General features: G+C 39.1%; 1 protein-coding gene across 2 annotated transcripts in view; it reads left to right on the top strand.

Moving 5' to 3' along the window:
- LOC111142981 (tripartite motif containing 33) overlaps window positions 1–14931 on the top strand; it is a 115298-nt gene that overhangs the window by 14041 nt on the left and 86326 nt on the right. The gene's annotated exons all lie outside the window — the stretch shown is intronic.

The following is a 14931-nucleotide window of genomic DNA, read 5'->3' as shown; positions in this document are numbered from 1 at the left end:
TTATTTGACAGAGAGAGATCACAAGTAGAGAGGCAGGCAGAGAGAGAGGGGGAAGCAGGCTCCCTGCTGAGCAGAGAGAACCTGATGCGGGGCTCGATCCCAGGATCCTGAGATCATGACCTGAGCTGAAGGCAGAGGCTTTAACCCACTGAGCCACCCAGGAGCCCCTGAAGGCAGACGCTTAACTGACTGAGCCACCCAGGGGCCCCATCATTGTTCTTTTTTTTTTTTTTTAAGATTTTATTTATTTATTTGACAGAGATCACAAGTAGACAGAGAGGCAGGCAGAGAGAGAGGGGGGGAAGCAGGCTCCCTGCTGATCAGAGAGCGGGATGCGGGGCTCGATCCCAGGATGCTGGGATCATGACCTGAGCTGATAGCAGAGGCTTTAACCCACTGAGCCACCCAGGCGCCCCTTGTTCTTAAATATAGCATGTGTCTCTATTGATTATTTTCCCTCTTTTTTTTATTGGTTTTTTAAAAGTTTACTGTGCTTTTTCTGTTAGTCTCATAATCTTTATTTATAATAACAAAATTTTAAACTTTATTTTTTTTTAAATTTTATTTATTTGACAGAAAAAGACACAGTGAGAAAGAGGGAATACAAACAGGGGAGTGGGAGAGGAGGAAGAAGGCTCCCCACTGAGCAGGAAGCCCAATGCAGGGCTTGATCCCAGGACCCTGGGATCATGACCTGAGCCAAAGGCAGATGCTTAATGACTGAGCCCCCCAGAAGCCCCCCAAATTTTAAATTTTATTTTATTTTATTTTATTTTTTAATAAGGATCCCTCCTTTTCCTCTCCCTCTAGTCTTTCTGGAACTGTTACTCTTTGGATGTTAGCCTTTGAGGGGTCATACTCTCTCCTATCTTTTTTCTTAGGTCTTCCTTCTCTTTGTTTTCTTCTGCAGCTGATGTTCTGAAAGACCTCCTTGACTTTATTTCTTAACTTTTCCTTGATATCTTGATCTTTTTGTCTTAGAGGCTTCTTCAGTGGATAATCTTTGGTTCTCTTCCTGCTTGCGTGAGGCACTACAATTCTGATTGAGGGTTCTGTGTTTGTTAATTGTTGGACTTCACCTTTTTTTTTTTTTTTTTAAGATTTTATTTATTTATTTGACAGAGAGAGAGATCACAAGTAGGCAGAGGCAGGCAGAGAGAGAGGGGGAAACAGGCTTCCTGCTGAGCAGGGAGCCTGATACAGGGCTCCGTCCCAGGATCCTGAGGGCTGAAGGCAGACACTTAACCATCTGAGCCACCTAGGCGCCCCTGCACTTCACTTTAGACCAAGCGTTGGCAAACTATGGCCGAAGGGCCGAATCTAGCCTGCTGCCTGTTTTTGTATGACTGATGAGCTAAGAATGATTTTTACATTTTTAAGTGTTTGGAAAAAAATCAAAAGAATATTTTATGACATGTGAAAGTTATATGAAGTTTGAGTTGTGTTTATAAATAAAATTTTTGGAACACAGCTGAGTGTTCATGTATTTTCTAACTGTTTTCACACTACAGTGGCAAATGACTAGTGACAAGGACTATGTGTACTCATTGCTTTGTGCTTCTGTGTGGTGCACTACAAATTGCAGTGATGCAGTTACAACTTGTTAGGCATATGTGTGGCTGTTGCATGACACACACAAATTTTTTTTTAAGGTTTTTAAAATTTATTTGACAGACAAAGATCACAAGTAGGCAGAGAGGCAGGCAGAGAGAGAGGGGGAAGCAGGCTCCCTGCTGAGCAGAGAGCCCGATGCGGGGCTCGATCCCAGGACCCTGAGACCATGACCTGAGTTGAAGGCAGAGGCTTATTAACCCCCTGAGCCACCCAGGCAGCCCATAAAAAAATCTTTTTTAATTACATGTGTGTACCTATCATTTCGAACAAGAAAAGTAGATTTCAAATGTCACACTTTTTTTTTTTTTTTAAAGATTTTATTTATTGGGGCGCCTGGGTGGCTCAGTGGGTTAAAGCCTCTGCCTTCAGCTCAGGTCATGATCCCAGGGTCCTGGGATCGAGCCCCACATTGGGCTCTCTGCTCTGCGGGGAGCCTGCTTCCTCCTCTCTCTCTGTCTGCCTCTCTGCCTACTTGTGATCTCTGTCAAGTAAATAAATAAAATCTTTAAAAAAAAACTTTCAGTTATTTGAGAGAGAAAGAGCATGAACTGGGAGGCCGAGAGAGAAGCAGACTCCCTGCTGAGCAGGGAGCCTGTTGTGGGCCTTGATCCCAGTGGCTTGATCCGAGGACCTTGGGATCATGACCTGAGCTGGAGGCAGACACTTAACTGAGCCACCCAGGCACCCCTAATTTTTAACTATTATGAATGTGTTAAAAAAGCTCTACTTTACATCTCTCTTTTAAAAATTTTTTTTGGAAAGATTTTATTTATTTGAGAGAGAGCGTGTGTACAGGGTGGGGAGGAGCGGAGGGAGAGGGTGAAGAAAGGAATCTCAGCAGACTGCAGTAAGTGCTGAGCCTGAGGCGGTGCTGGATCCCACAACCCCAAGATCTTGACCTGAGCTGAAACCAAGAGTCTGACACTAACTGACTGAGTCACTTTTAACATATCTCTTGAATATATGCACACATTTTCTCTTGGTTATGTATATTAGAGTGGACGTGCTGTGTCATAATAAAGCTGCACATAAGTTCAGCTTTACTAGATATTGCCAGTTTTCTGTAGTGATTATATCAATTTACTCTTCTACCAGCAGTGTTTGAGATTTTCGTTGCTATATACCCTTACTAATAATACCTGGTATTACCTGTCTTTAACATTTTAGCCATTCTTATGGGTGTGTAGTGGTATAACATTATTGTTTAATTTGCATTTCCGTGATGATCAGTAAAACTAAACATCTTTTTTTATGTTTATTGGCCTTTGGATATCTTTTATTATGATGTGCCTGTTCAAATTGTACCTGTGTTTTTGTCCTGTGGGTTATCTGCCTTTTCTCCAGTGCTTTTGTAGAATTCTTTATATATTCTAAGCATGAGTACTTTGTCAGATATACATCCTGTTCTGTGGCTTGCCAAATAATTGTGTTTTTAAAATCAGAATTTAATTTGGTTTTTGAATAAGTAGTACTTTCACATGGCTTACAAGTTAAAGTATACAAAATTAAATTGTGAAAAGTCTCCCTCCCACTCTTTGTCCTCATTCAGTTCCTATCTCCTCCAACATATAACATGTGTTAATAGTTTATTTTTTCTTCCAGTATATCTAAATAATTTTTAAAAAATATTTTATTTATTTGACAGAAACCAAGAGAGTACAAGCAGGGGGGAACAGCAGAGAGAGAGGGAGAAGCAGGTTCCAGCTGAGTGGGGAGCCTGATGTGGGGCTCTTATCCCAGGACCTGGGGATCATGACCTGAGCTGAAGGCAGTTGCTTAACCAACTGAGCCATGCAGATGCCCTTATCCAAATGATTTTTTTTTCTTTTTTTAAAGATTTTATTTACTTATTTGACAGAGAGATCACAAGTAGGCAGAGAGACAGGCCGAGAGAGGGGGAAACAGGCTCCTTGCTGAGCAGAGAGCCTGATGCGGGGCTGCATCTCAGGACTCCTGAGACCATGACCTGAGCTGAAGGCAGAGGCTTAATCCACTGAGCTACCGAGGTGCCCCTGATTTTTTTTTTTTTCCCTTAAAGATTTTTATTTATTTGACAGGTGAGTGAGAAAACAAGTGCACAAGCAGGGGGAGTGCCAGGCAGAGGGAGAGAAGCAGTAGCCTGATGTGGGGCTCCATCCCAGGACCCTGGGATCATGACCTGAGCAGAAGGCAGATGTTTAACTGAGCAACCCAGGCGCCCCATCCAAATGAAGTTTGACAGGGTTGCCAAATCCATTCAGTGGAGGAAAGGAGTTTTTTTTCAACAAATGACGTTGGGACAGTGGGTTTCCCACATGCAAAAGAATGAAGTTTGACTCCTTCCTCATACCAGATAAAAAAATTAATTCCAAATGGATTAAAAATATAAATATAAAAGCTAAACCCATAAAACTCTTAAAAGAAAACATAGGACTAAATCTTCATTATTTTGGTATTGGCAGATTTTCAGATATGCTACTAAAATCATGAACAACAAAAATTGACAAATTGTACTGCATCAGAATTAAAATTTTGTACATCTGGGGTGCCTGAATGGCTCAGTTGGTTAAGTGACTCAGTTGGTTAAGCAGCTGCCTTCAGCTCAGGTCATGATCCTAGGGTGCTGGGATCAAGCCCTGCATTGGGCTCCCTGTTTAGCAAAGAGCCTGCTTCTCCCTTTCCCTCTGCTGATCCCCCTGCTGGTGCTCTCTTTTTCTCTTTCTGTCAAATAAATAAATTAAATCTTAGAAATTTTTTTTGTACATCAAAGAATATTTTCAAGAAGTTGAAATGGGAGAAGGTATTTCTTGGTTATATATCAGAAAAGAGTCCAGTACCTAGAATCCATAAAGAATACTTACAACCTAACAATAAAGACAAAGACTCCAATCGAATGACCCAAAGATTTGAGTAGACAGTTCTCCAAAGAAGCTAAACACGTGGCCAATAAGCAGATAAAAATATGTTCAAGATCATTAGTTACTAGAGTTGTAAATCAAAACCACAAAATACCCTTTTACATCTACAACAATGGCTCTAATAAATCAGAAAGTGTTGGCAAGGAATCGGAGAAATTTGAATCCTTGTACATTGCTGGTGTGAATGTTAAATGGTGCTGCCACTTTGGAAAACATTTTGGTGGTGGTGGTGATTGCACAACATTGTGGATGTAATTAATGCTACAGAACTGGATACATGAAAATGGTTAAAATGGCAAATTCTGTATATACTTTACCACAGGTGAGGTAGAACAGGGTGGTGTTGTGGCCTTTCAGCTCTCAGATTGGAAACTAATATCCTTCTTGTGGTTTATTGTGTGCTGTTTTTCTCATTTTAGTACTTTTTGTTGGTGATTTCACTGTTTAAAATGACCCCCCAAGCATAAAGCTGAAGTGCTTTAGTATTCCTACCTTCAAGAAGTCTGTGTGCTTTATGGAGAAAATACATCTTAGGTATAAGCCTTATATATTGTGATTGGCGTTATACTGCTATTAGCTGAATTCAGTGTTAGTGAACTAAGTATATATACTAAAGTGTGTTTAAACAGAAATATACATAAAACAAGCTTATATGTTAATTGGTTGATAAAAATCTTGGGATCAGAGGCTTGCAGGAATCTAACCCTGTATGTCCCCTAGTGATGATTCAGTATTCAGTAATTTGGTTTTTTGTAGCAACTTCATAAAATATAACTGCTGTGAATAATAAGACCTGACCCTATATAAGTATGAATAAAAATTATTTTGTGTAAATGGCAACTTTTAAGTTTTTCATTTAAAAATGTATCTTGGAGGGGCGCCTGGGTGGCTCAGTGGGTTAAGCCGCTGCCTTTGGCTCAGGTCACGATCCTAGGTCCTGGGTTCGAGCCCCACATCGGGCTTTCTGCTCAGCAGGGAGCCTGCTTCCTCCTCTCTCTCTGCCTGCCTCTCTGCCTACTTGTGATTTCTCTCTGTCAAATAAATAAATAAAATCTTTAAAAAAAAAAATAAAAATAAAAATGTATCTTGGAGGGATGGCCTGGGTGGCTTGGTCCGGTAAGTGTCTGCCTTCGGCTCAGGTCATGATCCCAGGGTCTTGGGATCGAGCCCCACATCAGGCTCCCTGCTCAGTGGGAAGTCTGCTTCTCCCTCTCCCTCTGCCTCTACCCCTGCTTGTGTGCTCGCTGTCTCTCTAATTATCTTGGAAATGATCTTTTTGTTTTTTTTCTGAAATCTCTTCGATCTGATGCTAATGGAGCCACTCGTTAGAAATATGTCAGGACTTTATTGAGATATAATTCACAAAGCATGTAATTCATACATTGGAAGTATACAGTTCAGCTGTTTTTAGTGTATTCATGGAGTTGAGCAACCACAGTCAATTTTAGAGCATTTTTATTACCCCCTTAAAAAACCCTACCCATTAGTGTCCATTCCCTATTTACCCTCACTACCATCCCCCAGACAACCACTGATTTACTTTCTGTCTTTACAGATTTGCCTATTCTGGACATTTTATATAAATGGGATCATAGAAAGAATGTGTGGTCTTTTGTGGTTTGCTTCTTTCACTTAGCACAAAGTTTTCAAAGTTCAGACATGGCTGTAGTGTGTCAGTACTTTTTTTTTTAAGGCTTGAATAATACTCTATTTTATGTCTATACAATATTTTATTTACCTATTCATCAGTTGGTGGATATTTGAATTGTTTCTCTTTTTTGACTCTTAACGAATAATGCTGCTGTGAACATTTTTTTGTACAAGGCTTTGCATGAACATATGTTTTTATCTTTTTGTGTGTGCGTATGTATGTGTGTGTATATATATATATATCTAGGAGTGGAATTTCTGGGTTATACAGTAACCACATTTCCTTTTTTGAGGAACTGTCAAAACTTTACAACGTGGCTCTACCATTTTATATTCCCATCAGCAGTGTGTATGAGGGTTTCAATTTTTCTGTAATCTTGCCAACAGTTATTATGTCTTATTTTTTAATTTGAGTATAGTTGACATACGTTACGTTAGTTTGCAGTTGTATAACCTAGTAATTCAACAAGTTTTTAGGTTATGCTGTACTCACCACAAATGTAGCTGCCTACCATTTGTCACCATACAGTGCTATTACAACACTGTTAACTTTTACCTGTGCTGTATCTTTTATTCCAGTGATTTATTCATTCCATAATGTCATTTATACCTGTGACTTACTCATTCCATAATGGGGAGGCCTGTATTCTTTTCCTTCCCTTCACCCATTTTGCCTGACCCCTCCATCCTTCTCCCCTCTGGCAACCATCACTTTGTTCTCTGTATTTATAGGTTTGATTCTGCTTTTTTGTTTGTTTTTTTAGATTACATAGCAAGTGTAATCATACGGTGTTGGTCTTTCTCTGTTTGACTTCTTTCATTTAGCATAATGCCCTCTAGGTGCATTCATGTTGTTGTAAATGGAAAGATCTTATCCTTTTTTATGAGTGAGTAATATTCGTCTCTCTCTGTGTGTGTGTGTGTGTGTGTGTGTGTGTGTGTGCCGCGCGCACGCCCTTGCACGTGCATGCATGTGCACATGCCAAATCTTCTTTATCCATTCATCTATCAGACATTTGGGTTGCTTTTTTGTTTTAGTTACTGTAAACAATACTGCAATAAACATAGGGATGCATCTATCTTTTCCCAATTAGTGTTTTTGTTTTTTTGGGTAAATACCTAGTGGTGGAATTATTGGATCATGTGGTATATATTATTTTTTTAAAGATTTTATTTATTTACTTGACAGAGCATGCACATGCACACGAGCAGGGGGAGGGGCAGAGGGCGAGGGAGAAGCAGACTCCCCACTGAGCAGGGAGCCCAGTGCAGGACCGGATCCCAGGATCCTGAGATCATGACCTGAACTGAAGGGCAGATGCTTAACTGACTGAGCCACCCAGGGGCCCGTGGCTGTACCATGATTACATCTTTTTAAATTAGAGCCATTCTGGTGTGTTGAAGGTCATATTCATTGTGGTTTTGACTTGCATTTTCCTGATGGCTAAGGATGTTAAACATCCTCTCATGCTTATTGTATTTGTATGCCTTCTTTGAAGAAATGTTTGAAGAAATGATTTTTGCTCATTGTTTACTTGGATTACATAAAATTATTGTCAGTTTTTGTATGTTCTGGATAGTATATTTTCATTTCTGATTTGCATGTATCCTCTTTATAGATTGTCTTTCAGTTTTTTGGTGGTATTGTTTGCCACACAAACTTTTGAACATGTTGCTATTGTTTAACTTTTAATTTTTTTTATATATTTTTTTATAAGATTTTATTTATTTGACAGAGATCACAAGTAGGCAGAGAGGCAGGCAGAGAGAGAGGAAGAAGCAGGTTCCCCGCCAAGCAGAGAGCCCGATGCGGGACTCTATCCCAGGATCCTGGGATCATGACCTGAGCTGAAGGCAGAGGCTTTAACCCACTGAGCCACGCAGGCGCCCTAACTTTTTTTTTTTTTTTTTTTTTTCAAAGATTTAATCTACGGGCATGTTGCAATTTTTTTTTTTAACTTTTATTATTGAAAATATATTTAACATGTTTTGCTATTTCACCCATTATTAAGTGTACAACTCATTGTCATTAATTACATTCATAGTATTGGCAGCACTGAAGTTTTGTGCTGAAGCCAAATTTTGATGAAGTCCAATATACTTTTTATTTAGTGCTCTTGTGTTTGATTCCATATCTAAAAAACCCATTGCCTAACTCAAAGTCAGTTAATAAGTGTTACGTTAGTTTCAGGTGTACAGTATAGTGATTGAGCAGTTCCACATATCACCTGTCATTATTAAGACAAGTACATTCCTTAATCCCTATTACCCATTTAACCCATTCCTCCACACCTCCTCTTTTCTAGTAACCATCAGTTAGTTGGTTCTCTATAATTATGAGTCTGTTGGGGCACCTGACTGGTTCAGTCAGTAGCCCTCTTGCAACTCTTTATCTCTCAGGGTTGTGAGTTTGAGCCTCACATTGGATGTGGAGCAGAATAATGGCCCTCCGGGGTGCCTGGGTGGCTTAGTTAGTTAAGCATCTGCCTTCCGCTCAGGTTATGATCTCAGGGTCCTGGGATTTAAGCCCCACATCAGGTTCCTTGCTCAGTGGGGAGTCTGCTTCTCCTTCTCCCTCTGTCCCTCCCCCTGCTCGTGTTCTCACTCCCAAATAAAATTTTGTAATAAGGTTAAAAAAAAAAAAAAAAAAAGAATGGCCCTCCAAAGATATCTGCCTCTTAATTCCCAGAATCTGTTGAAGAATGAAAGATCAATGTACAAAACTCCATTGTATTTTTATGCAGTGAATGAAAAATGAATGTGAAATGATGGATAATCCCCAAAAGTGTAAGAAAACAATTTCATTGACAATAGCATTAGAACAAACCAAAATACAAAACAAAACAAAACAAAAAAACCCCCAAAAACCCAACCCAAAATACTTAGAAATAAACTTTTTAAGTGTCAAAATCTATACTCTAGAAACAGGCTTTCTTTTAATTTTTTATTTAAAGTAGACTGCACACCCAATGTGGGGCTCAAACTCACAACCAGGAGATTGAGTCACATGCTCTTCTGATATATTCAAATTTAAATTGTGTTCTTTTGTGGATGTGCATTGTTGGGTTGTCTATGTTGTCTTTTGTTTTTGTTTTTGTTTTTTTTTAAATAGAGTCTGGCAATCTTTGTCCCTTAGTTGGATTTTTGAAACTATTCGCATTTAACGTTACTGTTGATATAGTTGGATTTATGCCTACCATTTTGCCTTTTCTTTTCTCTAAGCTTCTTATCCTTTGTTTTTCCACTTTTCCATTTCTGTGTTTTTTTTTGTGAAACTGATATTCCCCACTCTCAGGGATGACAGTTGTTGTGGTATTGTCTGTGTAGTGACTTGACTAGATGATTTGTGAAATGAGGTCTATTTTCCACTGCAGTGTGAAGCCTCTGATGTTTCTTGTCAGAGGGCATAACCTTGGGCATATATAGTCACCCTGAGATATCATGGTTTTAGGAGGGTGCTTTTTAACAATTTCCCTGATCTCTGGTAAACGGGTAGTATCACACAAAGCTATTAGGCTTCACTAATTGGGGTCTCGTTACCTATTGTTTTTGACAGTGGCTTAGAACATATCCTTTTTTTTTTTTTTTTACAGTTCACTGTAATTAAATTCAGACTCCTTTCCCAGGTAGTTTTGGAGGTTGCTCTTTGAGATTTTATTATGACCCCAGGAACACTCCTTTTTAGGTTCCTTGGGTCTCTCATAAACTAGCTGGCCTGTGGTTTAGCTTGTTGTGCTCATGGAGCTACCAGCTTCCTCTTAATTGCCATAAAAATTTCCTCTGTTTTTAAGAACGCCCCTAGGGTTAAACTTTTGTACACTCCAAATAAAGTCATTCCTATTGGGAAGAGCTTGGGGGTCCTCGTGTTAGTGTCTGCATCTCCTGGGCAAATTCTCTTGGGCCACTCCTCTGGAACTGTAGGTGGGGCTAGTGGCTCACTTCTAGGGGTGAAATCCCTGCTGTATGAACAGGGTGCTAGATGGGGTACAGTAGCCTCTGGTCTTATTGGCTTGCCTTTTAGGCATGGAACCCCTCTGTTCTACCAACAAGTGATCCAGTCGCCCCAGTATTTTTCTCCGGCCATGCCTGGAATAGAACTGTGCCCAATGAATTGAGTTAGTGTGGAGGAAGGAAGCTCATGCATGACCTCCTGGCCACACTGCCTTGAATTTAGCATTTGCAATCCAGAGCTCTGGGGAGAGAGATGCTCGTGGCCTCCCCTGTTAGGCAGGGTATTGTAGCCCTTGACTTGGAGCTAGTGGGAGAGGCTTTTTTTGGCTATACCTACCTGGAGTTTTGCTTCCATCTTGATGAGTTGGTAGTGGAGGAAGCGAAGGGGTGGTGGTGGTGATGGTTGTTTACCCAAGACTAAGTCAATCTTCTTGGATTTTTATTTATTTATTTTTAAAAAACTGTATGCTCTTAGGACAATTTCCAGGCCTTAAATTATTTTTTTGAAATAATTTTTCAAAAAATAATAATAATTTTTTTTTTTCAGCGGGGTGCCTTGCTGACTCAGTTGGTAGAGCATGCAACTCTTGGTCTCAGGGTTCTGCATTCATGCCCCATGTTGGATGTGGAGAATACACACACACACACACACTTTTTTTTTTTTTTTTAAACCAGTTATAGTTGCTTCTCTGGGGAGGGATCTGCAGAGTTCCTATGACTATATTTTCAAGTAAGTACTTGTTTTTGTTTGAAGTGTGTTTCTTTTAGACAGTGTTTGTTGGGCCGTGTTTTTAATTTATCTATTGTGCCAGTCTGTGCCTTAAATTCATGTATTTAGACTATTCACATATAAGATAGTTACTGATACATTAAGCCCTAAATCGGCTCCTTTTTTTTTTTTTTTCCTTTGCTTTGAGTCTTCTTTCTTTTCTTGCCTTCATGGAATTACCTAAATATTTTTTTAAGATTTCATCTTTATTTAATTATGATGCTTTTTGTATAGTTTTTTGTAGTTCTGTATAATGCTTGAATAGTTTCTTAGTAGTTGTTTTGGACAGTAGAACCATTTGTAACTTACATGCTATTTATATTGACAGTTTACCATTTGGAGTAAAATACAGGAATTTCTATTTAGATCCTTTTACCCTTTATATTTTAGTATTTTATATTTTAGTACTGTTTTGTTTTGTTTTTTGTTTTGTTTTGTTTCTGAGTTGGCTTCATGCCTAGTGTGGAGCCCAATAGGGACTTAAACTCATGACCCTGAGCTCAAGACCTGAGCTAAAATCAAGAGTTGGACATTCAACTGACTGAGGCACCCAGGCACCCCCATCCTTTTTAGTTTTATAATGTGGTTGTCTTTTTTTTTTTTTTTAATTTTAAATTTTTGCTTTTTTAAAGATTTTCTTTATTTGACACACACGCAGAGAGAGAATTGCATGCACAAGAAGGGGGAGCAGCAGGCAGAGGGAGAGGGAGAAGCAGGCTCCCCTCTGAGCAGGGAGCCAAGTGTGGGACTTGATCCCAGGACCCTGGGATCATGACCTGAGCTGAAGGCAGATGCTTAACTGATTGAGCCACCCAGGTGCCCCAGTGTGGTTGTCTTTAAATATTTCCTCTACATAGCACTGTATCAGACAGTGTTAAACTTTTTTACATCAGCCATTACATAAGATTTAATGAGAAGTAGTAGTATGTTTAATGTCAGTCTTAACCTTTATAATGTTCTTTCTTTTCGGAAGATCAAAGTTTTGTCCGTTAATATTTCTTTTTCTGTTTAGCAAAACTCCTTTAGCTTTATGTTAGGGATTTGCTAGTGATTAATGTTTGTAGTTTTCCTCCATTGAGAATGGTTTTAGTTCTGCTTTATTCCTGATCTGAAGAATATATTTTCTGCTGCTTTATTCCTGACCTGAAGGATATTTTTTTGATGCATATAGAGTTTGTGGTTAAGAGTTCCTTTCTTTCAGCTTTTGAAAAATACTGTGCCACTTCCTTCAGGCCTTCATGGTTTTCTTGGGATATCCTCTGTTATTTGAAGGGATGTTCCCCTGTCATGTAGTCATTAGCTGCTTTCAAAATTTGTTTTGTTTTGTTTTGTTTTTTGATTTTAGTTTTTGGAACTTAACCACGTGTCCTGGTGTGGATTTCTTTGGGCTTATCTTGTTTGGGGTTTTTAAGGTTTTTGAATCTGTAGGTTTGTTTATGTCTTTTGGCAAATTTGGGACATTTTGAGCCATTATTTGTTAAAATAAGTTTAAAAAATGTTTTTTTTTTTAAAGATTTTATTTATTTATTTGACAGAGAGAGATCACAAGTAGACAGAGAGGCAGGCAGAGAGAGAGAGAGAGAGAGAGAGAGAGAGAGAGAGAGAAGCAGGCTCCCTGCTGAGCAGAGAGCCCGATGCGGGACTCGATCCCAGGACCCTGAGATCATGACCTGAGCCGAAGGCAGCGGCTTAACCCACTGAGCCACCCAGGCGCCCCAGTTTAAAAAATGTTTTAATTTAAATTTAATTTATTTAGCCTATAGTGTATTATTAGTTTCAGAGGTAGAATTTAGTGATTCATTGGTTGCATATAACACCCAGTGCTCATTACATCAAGTGCCCTTCTTAATACCCATTACCCAATTACCCCATCCCCCTACCCACCTCCCCTCTAGCAATCCTCATTTTGTTTCCTATAGTTAAAAGTGTCTTATGACTTGCCTTCCTCTCTGTTTTTGTCTTATTTTATTTTTCCTTCCTTTCCCCTATGTTCATTTGTTTTGTTTCTCAGTTCCACCTATGAGTGAAATCTTATGGTATTTGTCTTTCTTTGACTTACTTAGCTTAACCTAATACCCTCTAGTTCCAGCCATGACATTGCACATAGCAAGAGTTCATTCTTTTTGATGGCTGAGTAATATTCGTGTGTGTGTGTGGGGGGGGGGGTGTATATACACACCACATTTTAACCATGTTGAAATAAGTTTTAAGTTCCACTTATCAAGATGGAAATGATATGAATGTTAACCATTCTCTTACTGCCCCACAGGTCCTTAAGACTGTGATGTTGTTTATTTTTCCCATCTATTTTGAGTAAATTCTGTTGATTTTTGTCTGATGTTCAGTAATTCCATTCTCTGTCATTTTCACTTTAGTATTGAGGTCATTTATTAAGTTCTTAATTTTTGTTAATATATGTATATATATGTATATATATATATATATATATATATATATTTATTTATTTATTTTAGAGAGAGAGAGAGTGCACACATGAATGAGGAGGAGTGGGTGAGGGAGAGAACCTCAAGCAGATTCTGTCTCAAGTGCGGAACCCAGTGTAGGGCTTGATCCCACGACCCTGAGATCATGTCCCTAGCAGAAACCAAGAGTCCAATGCTTACTGACTTGTTATCATATATATATATATTTTTAAAGATTTCATTTATTTGTTTGTCAGAGAGAGAGAGCAGAAGCATGGAGAGCTGCAGGCAGAATAGGCAGAGCAAGCAGAGGGAGAAGCAGGCTCCCTGCTGAGTAAGGAGCCTGATATGGGACTCTATCCCATGACCCTGGGATCATGACCTGAGCCGAAAGCAGACGCTTAACTGACTGAGCCACCCAGGCATCCCTCTTGTTATTATATTTTATATAAAATATTTTTTTAAAGATTTTATTTATTTATTTATTTGAGAGACAGTGAGAGAGAGCATGAGGCTCGCTCTCTCTCTCTCTCTCTCTCTCTCTCTCCAGGCTCTCATGCCTGGAGCCCAATGTGGGCTCCATCTTAGGACTCTGGGATCAGGACCTGAGCTGAAAGCAGTTGCTTAACCAACTGAGCCACCCAGGTGCTCTATAAAATAATTTTTTAAAAGATTTTATTTATTTATAAGGCAGAGAGTCAGGCGGGGGAGGGGCTCGATCCCAGGACCCTGAGATCATGACCTGAGCCAAAGGCAGAGGCTTAACCCATTGGGTCACCCAGGTGCCCCTAAAGTAATTTTTAATATTTTTTAGTTCTATACTTCCCATTTGGCTTTTTAAAATTATTTTTATCTTTTATTTATTTATTTTTTAAGTATTTTATTTATTTAGTTGTCAGAGAGAGAGAGAAAGCACAAGCAGGGGTAGAAGCAGGCAGGGATCCCGAAAGGGGACTTGATCCCAGGACCCTGAGATCATGACCTGAGTTGAAGGCAGACATTTAACCGTCTGAGCCATCCAGGCGTCCCTATTTTATTTTTTTTTAAAGATTTTATTTATCTGTTAGAGAGAGAGGAGAGAGCACAACCAGGGGGAGCGGCAGAGGGAGAGGGAAAAGCAGGGAGCCAGATGGAGGGCTGGATCCCAGGACTCTGGGATCGTGACCCAAGTCGAAGGCAGATGCTCAACCACCTGAGCTACCCAGGTACCCCACCATTTGGCTTTTTAAATTAAGTTCTATTTCTTTGATCTGTTTTTATTTGTTTGTTTGTTTGTTTCATGAAATATTTTTATGTTGCTTTCCTGAAATTCTTTGTCAGATTATTCTAGCATTTTGTTGATAGAAGCATTTATCAGTTATCTTTTTCATTTAAATTGTGATTTTTTTTTTCCCCTGGTTTTTGGCTTGACTGTGATTTTGGAGTGTATTACAGTTATGTTGGACATTATATTTTGATTCTCAAGACCCTGTAGTATCTTTTTTATTTTTTTTTAATTTTTTTATTTTTTTTATTTTTTTATTTTTTTTTTTTTAATTTTATTTTTCATAAACATATAATATCTTTTTATCCCCAGGGGTACAGGTCTGTGAATCACCAGGTTTACACACTTCACAGCACTCACCAT

Source organism: Enhydra lutris, unplaced genomic scaffold (assembly GCF_002288905.1).
Source record: "Enhydra lutris kenyoni isolate GAN:26980312 unplaced genomic scaffold, ASM228890v2 scaffoldscaffold9, whole genome shotgun sequence".
Taxonomy (NCBI): domain Eukaryota; kingdom Metazoa; phylum Chordata; class Mammalia; order Carnivora; family Mustelidae; genus Enhydra; species Enhydra lutris.
Note: the sequence above shows the minus strand (reverse complement) of the source record. Positions and strands in the feature narration are given on the sequence as shown.